The following is a 10,572-nucleotide window of genomic DNA, read 5'->3' on the forward strand; positions in this document are numbered from 1 at the left end:
TGGCTGAAACATGTTGACCCACCGGATGATGGAGGTTGTAACTCGCCTCTAACATCCAACAGCCTTATTTTTAACCGCTGACGGTGGCCCAGGTATTAAAGTCTAATTTACCCTCGGGTACTGGGACCCCCGCCTAGCCGTTTTAAATCTCACTACCATAACACCCTTCACTGCACACTCAGCAACATACCTGCTCCGCTGTAATCAGGCGTCGAAGCACACCCGGGACACGCTAGGTGTCACTGGGTGGGCCCGATGATGAAGCATGCCACCAACTAGGTTGGTGGGTGAGGGCTTTCTGAACACACTCACCAGGTGTTCCCATCCCGTGACGAAACATACTTGAGTCTTTTTTATTAAAAACCCTTCTTATCTTGAGCTAGTCTCCTTTTGATTAACATTACATATAACCCAGGGGATAAGGACTAGCTTTCTGGTACTCTCTCTCTCTCTTGATTACACATTCTCATAGGCAGCGCGCAGCTGTGAGAGCAACCCTAACACCATGGCAGAAAACCATGGTCTAACCTTTGATGAACACGATGTGGCAGACATCCTCTCTGACCCATCGTTCCAAGCTGACTTCAACATCGCCAGCACTATCGCACAGACCACCGATTGGGAGAGCCTTACCGAGAAAAAACGCAACAGGATACGCACTATCCTCCACGGAACCATCCTGACCCAATACCTCAGAACGAACACGGCTCCCAGGGGACTTCTAGTAACCAATGCACCCAGGATCTTCCTTAATGACCCCACCTTTAGGAAGGACTGGGCCCAGATCGCCTGGCATTGCACCAGGGACTGGATGATCCTTATCATAAAGACAGCTAAGCGACTATCGGAGGCGTTTCTAATTGAAATACAAGCCACAGAGAGCCAATTCAAGGCCACCATAACGGCCTATAAAAAGAAACTAGATGACCAGAACAAAGACATAAATGAATATAAGGAATACCTGACCCAGGCAAAAATTAAAAAATTTGATAAAGACCTCAAAAAATTCAGCTATGCTAAAGTATACCCATACTCCGAAGATGATTACACCCCCCAGACAAAGAACACCAGCATGTCTAACACGTCAGGGGACGACAGCTCTGTCTCAAGTGACTCCAGCACCAGCTCAAACAAACGAGGAGGAAGAGGTAGACGAGGACAACGCTGGCCGAACAACTGGCAAGGCGGACAGCAAGGACATTTCCATGGTTTCCCACCCAATTTCGGCCATATGCAGAACCCCTATTATGGTTTCCCACCCATGTACCCCCCAGGACCAATGCCACTATTCCCAGGCAACCAAGGGCCGCATATTCCTTTTTTAGGACAGGGCCGGAGGTCTCGGGGCAGAAGGAGAACGAACCCCCAACAACCACAAGTCCACTGGGGCGGGGGGGAGAACCCAGTCAGCGCAAACACACGCCAGAAGACGAAAGAGGCAATACCAGGACCCAGCAAACAATGAGGTCCGATGACCCACCTTCATTGGTATTTAACCTGTCTAGTATCCCCCTGACACGTAAAGAACAGTCAGTGCTAGAAAAGGGCCTATCTTTTGTCCCCACCACCAGACTTGACAAATTCAAGCTGCACGTGGAACTGGCCCAATTCTTCAGGAAACTCAAACTTAAGTCTTTCTTTGAGAAACCAACTCATGAAATAGAACAAACCAATGATAACCCCAATATCACGGGTCTCCGACCCAAATCAACTTTTGTACCACCTCCCTCTACCATCCCACCTGAAATCACTACATTTGAACAGGCTGTATATAATGACGTTGAGAGACTCAGCCCATCCAACAACTTCAACAATTTATCCTGGGAAGACAGAAAAACAATAGAACATCTACAACAAAACCCCCTAATTGTCATCAAACCAGCGGACAAAGGGGGCGGGATTGTTTTACAGGACAAACAAGACTACGACACTGAATGTTGCAGACTACTGAGCGACACCAGGAATTATCGCAGATTGACACAGGATCCAACGGAAGAGTTACGGACCACTATTCATGGACTAGTCAGGAGGGCAGCAGATGCAGAACACATTTCCAAACAAGAAGCGGATTACTTATGCCCACAGCATACTAATACCCCATACTTCTACACTGTACCGAAAGTCCATAAGGGAATTATCCCTCCCCCTGGCAGATCCATCGTATCGGGTATCAACTCGTTACTAGAACCTCTGTCGCGCTACTGTGACTTCTTCCTGAATCCATTGGTGCAAGCAACACCAACGTACATAAAAGACACTAAGCATCTCTTACAGGTCATAAACAACAAGGAGTTCAACCCACAAACACAATTACTAGTGGGTCTGGACGTGGAGAGCCTGTATACCAGCCTCCCACAGGACGCCACCCTATCAGTACTCCAAGACATCCTCGAGGCATCTCCCTGGCCATACCACACTCCTAGAAACTTCGTGATGGCATGTGCAACTCTAGCTCTCAAAGAGAACTATTTCGAATATGAGGGCACCCTGTACCTACAAACGAATGGGACATCTATGGGCAGTGTTTTTGCCCCAAGCATAGCGGGACTATATGTCCACCATTTTGAGGAGCACCACATTGCAACAGAGACCAACCCTTTCATCCACCATATCCTGACTTGGCGCAGGTATATAGATGATATCCTGGTGATCTGGCAGGGCACACAAACCGACTTGGACAGATTCATGACCTGGCTCAACAAAAGGGACCCATACCTAAAATTCACCTGCACGGCCAGCAACAACCAACTACCCTTCTTAGACCTGGACATTACGGCCAAGGATGGAACCCTGGCCACAACAACTTACTACAAACCGACCGCAAGGAACTCATTGGTTGAATTCACAAGCTTTCACCCACGTGCACTTCGAGAAAACCTGCCCTACGGGCAGTTTTTACGCATACGAAGAAACTGCATCAGCATCTCGGATTACAAAAGACAATCCACCGATTTGGCGACCAAACTGGAACACCGAGGCTATCCCAAAGCCATCATTAACAAAACTCAAAAGAGAGCTAGAAACCAGAACCGTGATGCCCTACTGGAAACTGTTGTCAAAAACCAAGAAAATCAACCAATCACCTGTGTCACCACTTACAACACGGCGTCCAACGAGGTGACTAAAATTATCAGAAGACACTGGAGAATAATCAATTCTGGACAAAGGAACTGGGACACCCCGAGATTCGCATACAAAAGATGTAACAACTTAAAAGACCGCCTGGTCAACACCCTTCCAAGACCACCCCCAGAACAGCCCATTAACACCGTTCTGAACGCATGGGGCCTACCCAAGGTCACCGGACACTATCCCTGCAACGACTGCAGTGTTTGCCACCTCGCCATGGCATCCAAAACTCTAGATCTGGAACCTAACAGAGTCTGGATCCAAAGGAGTCACACCAACTGCAACTCCCGCAACCTGATATACTTAATAACTTGCACATGTGGCCTACGCTATGTCGGAATGACGACACGTAAGATCAAAACCAGAATAACAGAACATCGCAGCACAATAAGATGCAAGAAAAACATCAGTAAACTAACCAACCACTTCATCACACAGGGTCACACCCCCAATGACCTAACCTGGACGGTCATTGAACAAATCCCTGGGAGCACAATGGACAATGATAAAAAGCTACTGAACAAAGAACAACGATGGATATATCGCCTTTCGACAGCAAGCCAGGGCCTTAATGATGCCATTCCCTGGAACTCCCTAGCACATCAATAACCAATCATAGTGTGCCCCGAGCCTTTTCAGTTCATCAATTGTCCCCTGTTCCTCGGCACTGCTGAGGTAGCCCCTAGTTCTGAGGTTCTTTAAAAATTGGATGCACCCCTGACCTCACACTATGGTCACGTGTTGCCCTAGTTACTCAACTCTGCCCCCTGTAGTTTGTATTTCCAGCCCCCACTGTAACACACCCTATCATATTGCGCTCAAAACCTATCATTGATGGCCATGCAATATACAGCTCTGCCCTATGTTTTACAGCCCCTTGCATGCTGTATTCACGCCCCCACTGAAACATGCATTGCGCTTTAAAAACTTTAAAAACTCCCCCCATTAATGACATAATTTGAGCAGATCGCGCCCTTAGCTCATTTATATTAGAATTCATGGCACGCGTAAGCAGTGTATTGGTGAATTCGGGATCCAGCCCCGTTTTTGTTGAACACTACCCGATCGCGCATGCCACCACGCTGCACGGCAGTGCAGACACCACCGCGCATGCGCGAAAGAGACACTATACGCGCTGACACACGCGAGCAGTGCGCTTGCGCAGATACCGCGAAAGAGACACTATACGCGCATGCTCGCTGACACACGCGAGCAGTGCGCTTGCGCAGATACCGCGCGCGAGCTCTCTCTGGCACCATGACTCGGCTCCCCGAGTCTTTCCACCATTACCTCTAGCCTACAGGTGCATCCGATCACTCAATCAAGCACAGTACTTAAGGCCAAGCTCAGATGGCCATTATTTACCGGTATGCGAAGGAGGCACTACAGGTCCAGAGCAGGCTCTGCCCAGCAGTACTGTGAGTATGAGTAACTTTCACCACCACCATAGGTAAGCGCTTTTTTGCTCCCTACAGGTCTTCCTAATCACTGTGGTTCAAACTGTTTATTTCCCATAGGGCAAAGCCCCAGCCACCTCTCAACCTTGAGGTCCAAATTAGCTAAAACTAGTGTAAGAATGCTCTCTTGCACTACTATACACATATGCACTGCATGTGTGATGTCCGTGTTTTAGCCACTTCACTCCCGTATTATATGTGCGATTTTCACCTGATGGTACCACCAATGCCATTACACCCTAGCCTCCTATAGCCTACACCCCAACCGCTGTAGTGACGGCAAACGGTTATGTTTAATACAATACGACCGATTGACTCTTTTTTCATTGTATGTTTTGTCTTTGTCCATTTATGTTACGTGTACAGGTGTTCTTGAAATGGGAATCCCCCTCTCACACATAGATAAACACCTTAGGGCGTGTAGACACATAGTCTGAACTACACTCCACTAGTTTAACTGCACTCACCTTTTTACTTAGGTCCTGAAGAAAGCCAGCATATACATAAGGCACTGGCTGAAACATGTTGACCCACCGGATGATGGAGGTTGTAACTCGCCTCTAACATCCAACAGCCTTATTTTTAACCGCTGACGGTGGCCCAGGTATTAAAGTCTAATTTACCCTCGGGTACTGGGACCCCCGCCTAGCCGTTTTAAATCTCACTACCATAACACCCTTCACTGCACACTCAGCAACATACCTGCTCCGCTGTAATCAGGCGTCGAAGCACACCCGGGACACGCTAGGTGTCACTGGGTGGGCCCGATGATGAAGCATGCCACCAACTAGGTTGGTGGGTGAGGGCTTTCTGAACACACTCACCAGGTGTTCCCATCCCGTGACGAAACATACTTGAGTCTTTTTTATTAAAAACCCTTCTTATCTTGAGCTAGTCTCCTTTTGATTAACATTACATATAACCCAGGGGATAAGGACTAGCTTTCTGGTACTCTCTCTCTCTCTTGATTACACATTCTCATAGGCAGCGCGCAGCTGTGAGAGCAACCCTAACACCATGGCAGAAAACCATGGTCTAACCTTTGATGAACACGATGTGGCAGACATCCTCTCTGACCCATCGTTCCAAGCTGACTTCAACATCGCCAGCAGTATCGCACAGACCACCGATTGGGAGAGCCTTACCGAGAAAAAACGCAACAGGATACGCACTATCCTCCACGGAACCATCCTGACCCAATACCTCAGAACGAACACGGCTCCCAGGGGACTTCTAGTAACCAATGCACCCAGGATCTTCCTTAATGACCCCACCTTTAGGAAGGACTGGGCCCAGATCGCCTGGCATTGCACCAGGGACTGGATGATCCTTATCATAAAGACGGCTAAGCGACTATCGGAGGCGTTTCTAATTGAAATACAAGCCACAGAGAGCCAATTCAAGGCCACCATAACGGCCTATAAAAAGAAACTAGATGACCAGAACAAAGACATAAATGAATATAAGGAATACCTGACCCAGGCAAAAATTAAAAAATTTGATAAAGACCTCAAAAAATTCAGCTATGCTAAAGTATACCCATACTCCGAAGATGATTACACCCCCCAGACAAAGAACACCAGCATGTCTAACACGTCAGGGGACGACAGCTCTGTCTCAAGTGACTCCAGCACCAGCTCAAACAAACGAGGAGGAAGAGGTAGACGAGGACAACGCTGGCCGAACAACTGGCAAGGCGGACAGCAAGGACATTTCCATGGTTTCCCACCCAATTTCGGCCATATGCAGAACCCCTATTATGGTTTCCCACCCATGTACCCCCCAGGACCAATGCCACTATTCCCAGGCAACCAAGGGCCGCATATTCCTTTTTTAGGACAGGGCCGGAGGTCTCGGGGCAGAAGGAGAACGAACCCCCAACAACCACAAGTCCACTGGGGCGGAGAGGAGAACCCAGTCAGCGCAAACACACACCAGAAGACGAAAGAGGCAATACCAGGACCCAGCAAACAATGAGGTTCGATGACCCACCTTCATTGGTATTTAACCTATCTAGTATCCCCCTGACACGTAAAGAACAGTCAGTGCTAGAAAAGGGCCTATCTTTTGTCCCCACCACCAGACTTGACAAATTCAAGCTGCACGTGGAACTGGCCCAATTCTTCAGGAAACTCAAACTTAAGTCTTTCTTTGAGAAACCAACTCATGAAATAGAACAAACCAATGATAACCCCAATATCACGGGTCTCCGACCCAAATCAACTTTTGTACCACCTCCCTCTACCATCCCACCTGAAATCACTACATTTGAACAGGCTGTATATAATGACGTTGAGAGACTCAGCCCATCCAACAACTTCAACAATTTATCCTGGGAAGACAGAAAAACAATAGAACATCTACAACAAAACCCCCTAATTGTCATCAAACCAGCGGACAAAGGGGGCGGGATTGTTTTACAGGACAAACAAGACTACGACACTGAATGTTGCAGACTACTGAGCGACACCAGGAATTATCGCAGATTGACACAGGATCCAACGGAAGAGTTACGGACCACTATTCATGGACTAGTCAGGAGGGCAGCAGATGCAGAACACATTTCCAAACAAGAAGCGGATTACTTATGCCCACAGCATACTAATACCCCATACTTCTACACTGTACCGAAAGTCCATAAGGGAATTATCCCTCCCCCTGGCAGATCCATCGTATCGGGTATCAACTCGTTACTAGAACCTCTGTCGCGCTACTGTGACTTCTTCCTGAATCCATTGGTGCAAGCAACACCAACGTACATAAAAGACACTAAGCATCTCTTACAGGTCATAAACAACAAGGAGTTCAACCCACAAACACAATTACTAGTGGGTCTGGACGTGGAGAGCCTGTATACCAGCCTCCCACAGGACGCCACCCTATCAGTACTCCAAGACATCCTCGAGGCATCTCCCTGGCCATACCACACTCCTAGAAACTTCGTGATGGCATGTGCAACTCTAGCTCTCAAAGAGAACTATTTCGAATATGAGGGCACCCTGTACCTACAAACGAATGGGACATCTATGGGCAGTGTTTTTGCCCCAAGCATAGCGGGACTATATGTCCACCATTTTGAGGAGCACCACATTGCAACAGAGACCAACCCTTTCATCCACCATATCCTGACTTGGCGCAGGTATATAGATGATATCCTGGTGATCTGGCAGGGCACACAAACCGACTTGGACAGATTCATGACCTGGCTCAACAAAAGGGACCCATACCTAAAATTCACCTGCACGGCCAGCAACAACCAACTACCCTTCTTAGACCTGGACATTACGGCCAAGGATGGAACCCTGGCCACAACAACTTACTACAAACCGACCGCAAGGAACTCATTGGTTGAATTCACAAGCTTTCACCCACGTGCACTTCGAGAAAACCTGCCCTACGGGCAGTTTTTACGCATACGAAGAAACTGCATCAGCATCTCGGATTACAAAAGACAATCCACCGATTTGGCGACCAAACTGGAACACCGAGGCTATCCCAAAGCCATCATTAACAAAACTCAAAAGAGAGCTAGAAACCAGAACCGTGATGCCCTACTGGAAACTGTTGTCAAAAACCAAGAAAATCAACCAATCACCTGTGTCACCACTTACAACACGGCGTCCAACGAGGTGACTAAAATTATCAGAAGACACTGGAGAATAATCAATTCTGGACAAAGGAACTGGGACACCCCGAGATTCGCATACAAAAGATGTAACAACTTAAAAGACCGCCTGGTCAACACCCTTCCAAGACCACCCCCAGAACAGCCCATTAACACCGTTCTGAACGCATGGGGCCTACCCAAGGTCACCGGACACTATCCCTGCAACGACTGCAGTGTTTGCCACCTCGCCATGGCATCCAAAACTCTAGATCTGGAACCTAACAGAGTCTGGATCCAAAGGAGTCACACCAACTGCAACTCCCGCAACCTGATATACTTAATAACTTGCACATGTGGCCTACGCTATGTCGGAATGACGACACGTAAGATCAAAACCAGAATAACAGAACATCGCAGCACAATAAGATGCAAGAAAAACATCAGTAAACTAACCAACCACTTCATCACACAGGGTCACACCCCCAATGACCTAACCTGGACGGTCATTGAACAAATCCCTGGGAGCACAATGGACAATGATAAAAAGCTACTGAACAAAGAACAACGATGGATATATCGCCTTTCGACAGCAAGCCAGGGCCTTAATGATGCCATTCCCTGGAACTCCCTAGCACATCAATAACCAATCATAGTGTGCCCCGAGCCTTTTCAGTTCATCAATTGTCCCCTGTTCCTCGGCACTGCTGAGGTAGCCCCTAGTTCTGAGGTTCTTTAAAAATTGGATGCACCCCTGACCTCACACTATGGTCACGTGTTGCCCTAGTTACTCAACTCTGCCCCCTGTAGTTTGTATTTCCAGCCCCCACTGTAACACACCCTATCATATTGCGCTCAAAACCTATCATTGATGGCCATGCAATATACAGCTCTGCCCTATGTTTTACAGCCCCTTGCATGCTGTATTCACGCCCCCACTGAAACATGCATTGCGCTTTAAAAACTTTAAAAACTCCCCCCATTAATGACATAATTTGAGCAGATCGCGCCCTTAGCTCATTTATATTAGAATTCATGGCACGCGTAAGCAGTGTATTGGTGAATTCGGGATCCAGCCCCGTTTTTGTTGAACACTACCCGATCGCGCATGCCACCACGCTGCACGGCAGTGCAGACACCACCGCGCATGCGCGAAAGAGACACTATACGCGCTGACACACGCGAGCAGTGCGCTTGCGCAGATACCGCGAAAGAGACACTATACGCGCATGCTCGCTGACACACGCGAGCAGTGCGCTTGCGCAGATACCGCGCGCGAGCTCTCTCTGGCACCATGACTCGGCTCCCCGAGTCTTTCCACCATTACCTCTAGCCTACAGGTGCATCCGATCACTCAATCAAGCACAGTACTTAAGGCCAAGCTCAGATGGCCATTATTTACCGGTATGCGAAGGAGGCACTACAGGTCCAGAGCAGGCTCTGCCCAGCAGTACTGTGAGTATGAGTAACTTTCACCACCACCATAGGTAAGCGCTTTTTTGCTCCCTACAGGTCTTCCTAATCACTGTGGTTCAAACTGTTTATTTCCCATAGGGCAAAGCCCCAGCCACCTCTCAACCTTGAGGTCCAAATTAGCTAAAACTAGTGTAAGAATGCTCTCTTGCACTACTATACACATATGCACTGCATGTGTGATGTCCGTGTTTTAGCCACTTCACTCCCGTATTATATGTGCGATTTTCACCTGATGGTACCACCAATGCCATTACACCCTAGCCTCCTATAGCCTACACCCCAACCGCTGTAGTGACGGCAAACGGTTATGTTTAATACAATACGACCGATTGACTCTTTTTTCATTGTATGTTTTGTCTTTGTCCATTTATGTTACGTGTACAGGTGTTCTTGAGATGGGAATCCCCCTCTCACACATAGATAAACACCTTAGGGCGTGTAGACACATAGTCTGAACTACACTCCACTAGTTTAACTGCACTCACCTTTTTACTTAGGTCCTGAAGAAAGCCAGCATATACATAAGGCACTGGCTGAAACATGTTGACCCACCGGATGATGGAGGTTGTAACTCGCCTCTAACATCCAACAGCCTTATTTTTAACCGCTGACGGTGGCCCAGGTATTAAAGTCTAATTTACCCTCGGGTACTGGGACCCCCGCCTAGCCGTTTTAAATCTCACTACCATAACACCCTTCACTGCACACTCAGCAACATACCTGCTCCGCTGTAATCAGGCGTCGAAGCACACCCGGGACACGCTAGGTGTCACTGGGTGGGCCCGATGATGAAGCATGCCACCAACTAGGTTGGTGGGTGAGGGCTTTCTGAACACACTCACCAGGTGTTCCCATCCCGTGACGAAACATACTTGAATCTTTTTTATTAAAAACCCTTCTTATCTT

General features: G+C 48.0%; 1 long non-coding RNA gene across 1 annotated transcript; it reads left to right on the forward strand.

The window, feature by feature from the left end:
- Window positions 1–9,593: 9,593 nt before the first annotated feature.
- Window positions 9,594–10,178, forward strand: LOC144753693 (uncharacterized). Its single transcript, XR_013594484.1, has 3 exons — window positions 9,594–9,645; window positions 9,745–9,797; window positions 10,051–10,178. It is a non-coding gene; the product is annotated as an uncharacterized LOC144753693 (long non-coding RNA).
- The last annotated feature ends 394 nt before the right edge of the window (window positions 10,179–10,572 follow it).

The sequence above is a fragment of the Lissotriton helveticus genome, chromosome 5_1 (genome assembly GCF_964261635.1).
Source record: "Lissotriton helveticus chromosome 5_1, aLisHel1.1, whole genome shotgun sequence".
In the NCBI taxonomy this organism is placed as follows: Eukaryota; Metazoa; Chordata; class Amphibia; order Caudata; family Salamandridae; genus Lissotriton; species Lissotriton helveticus.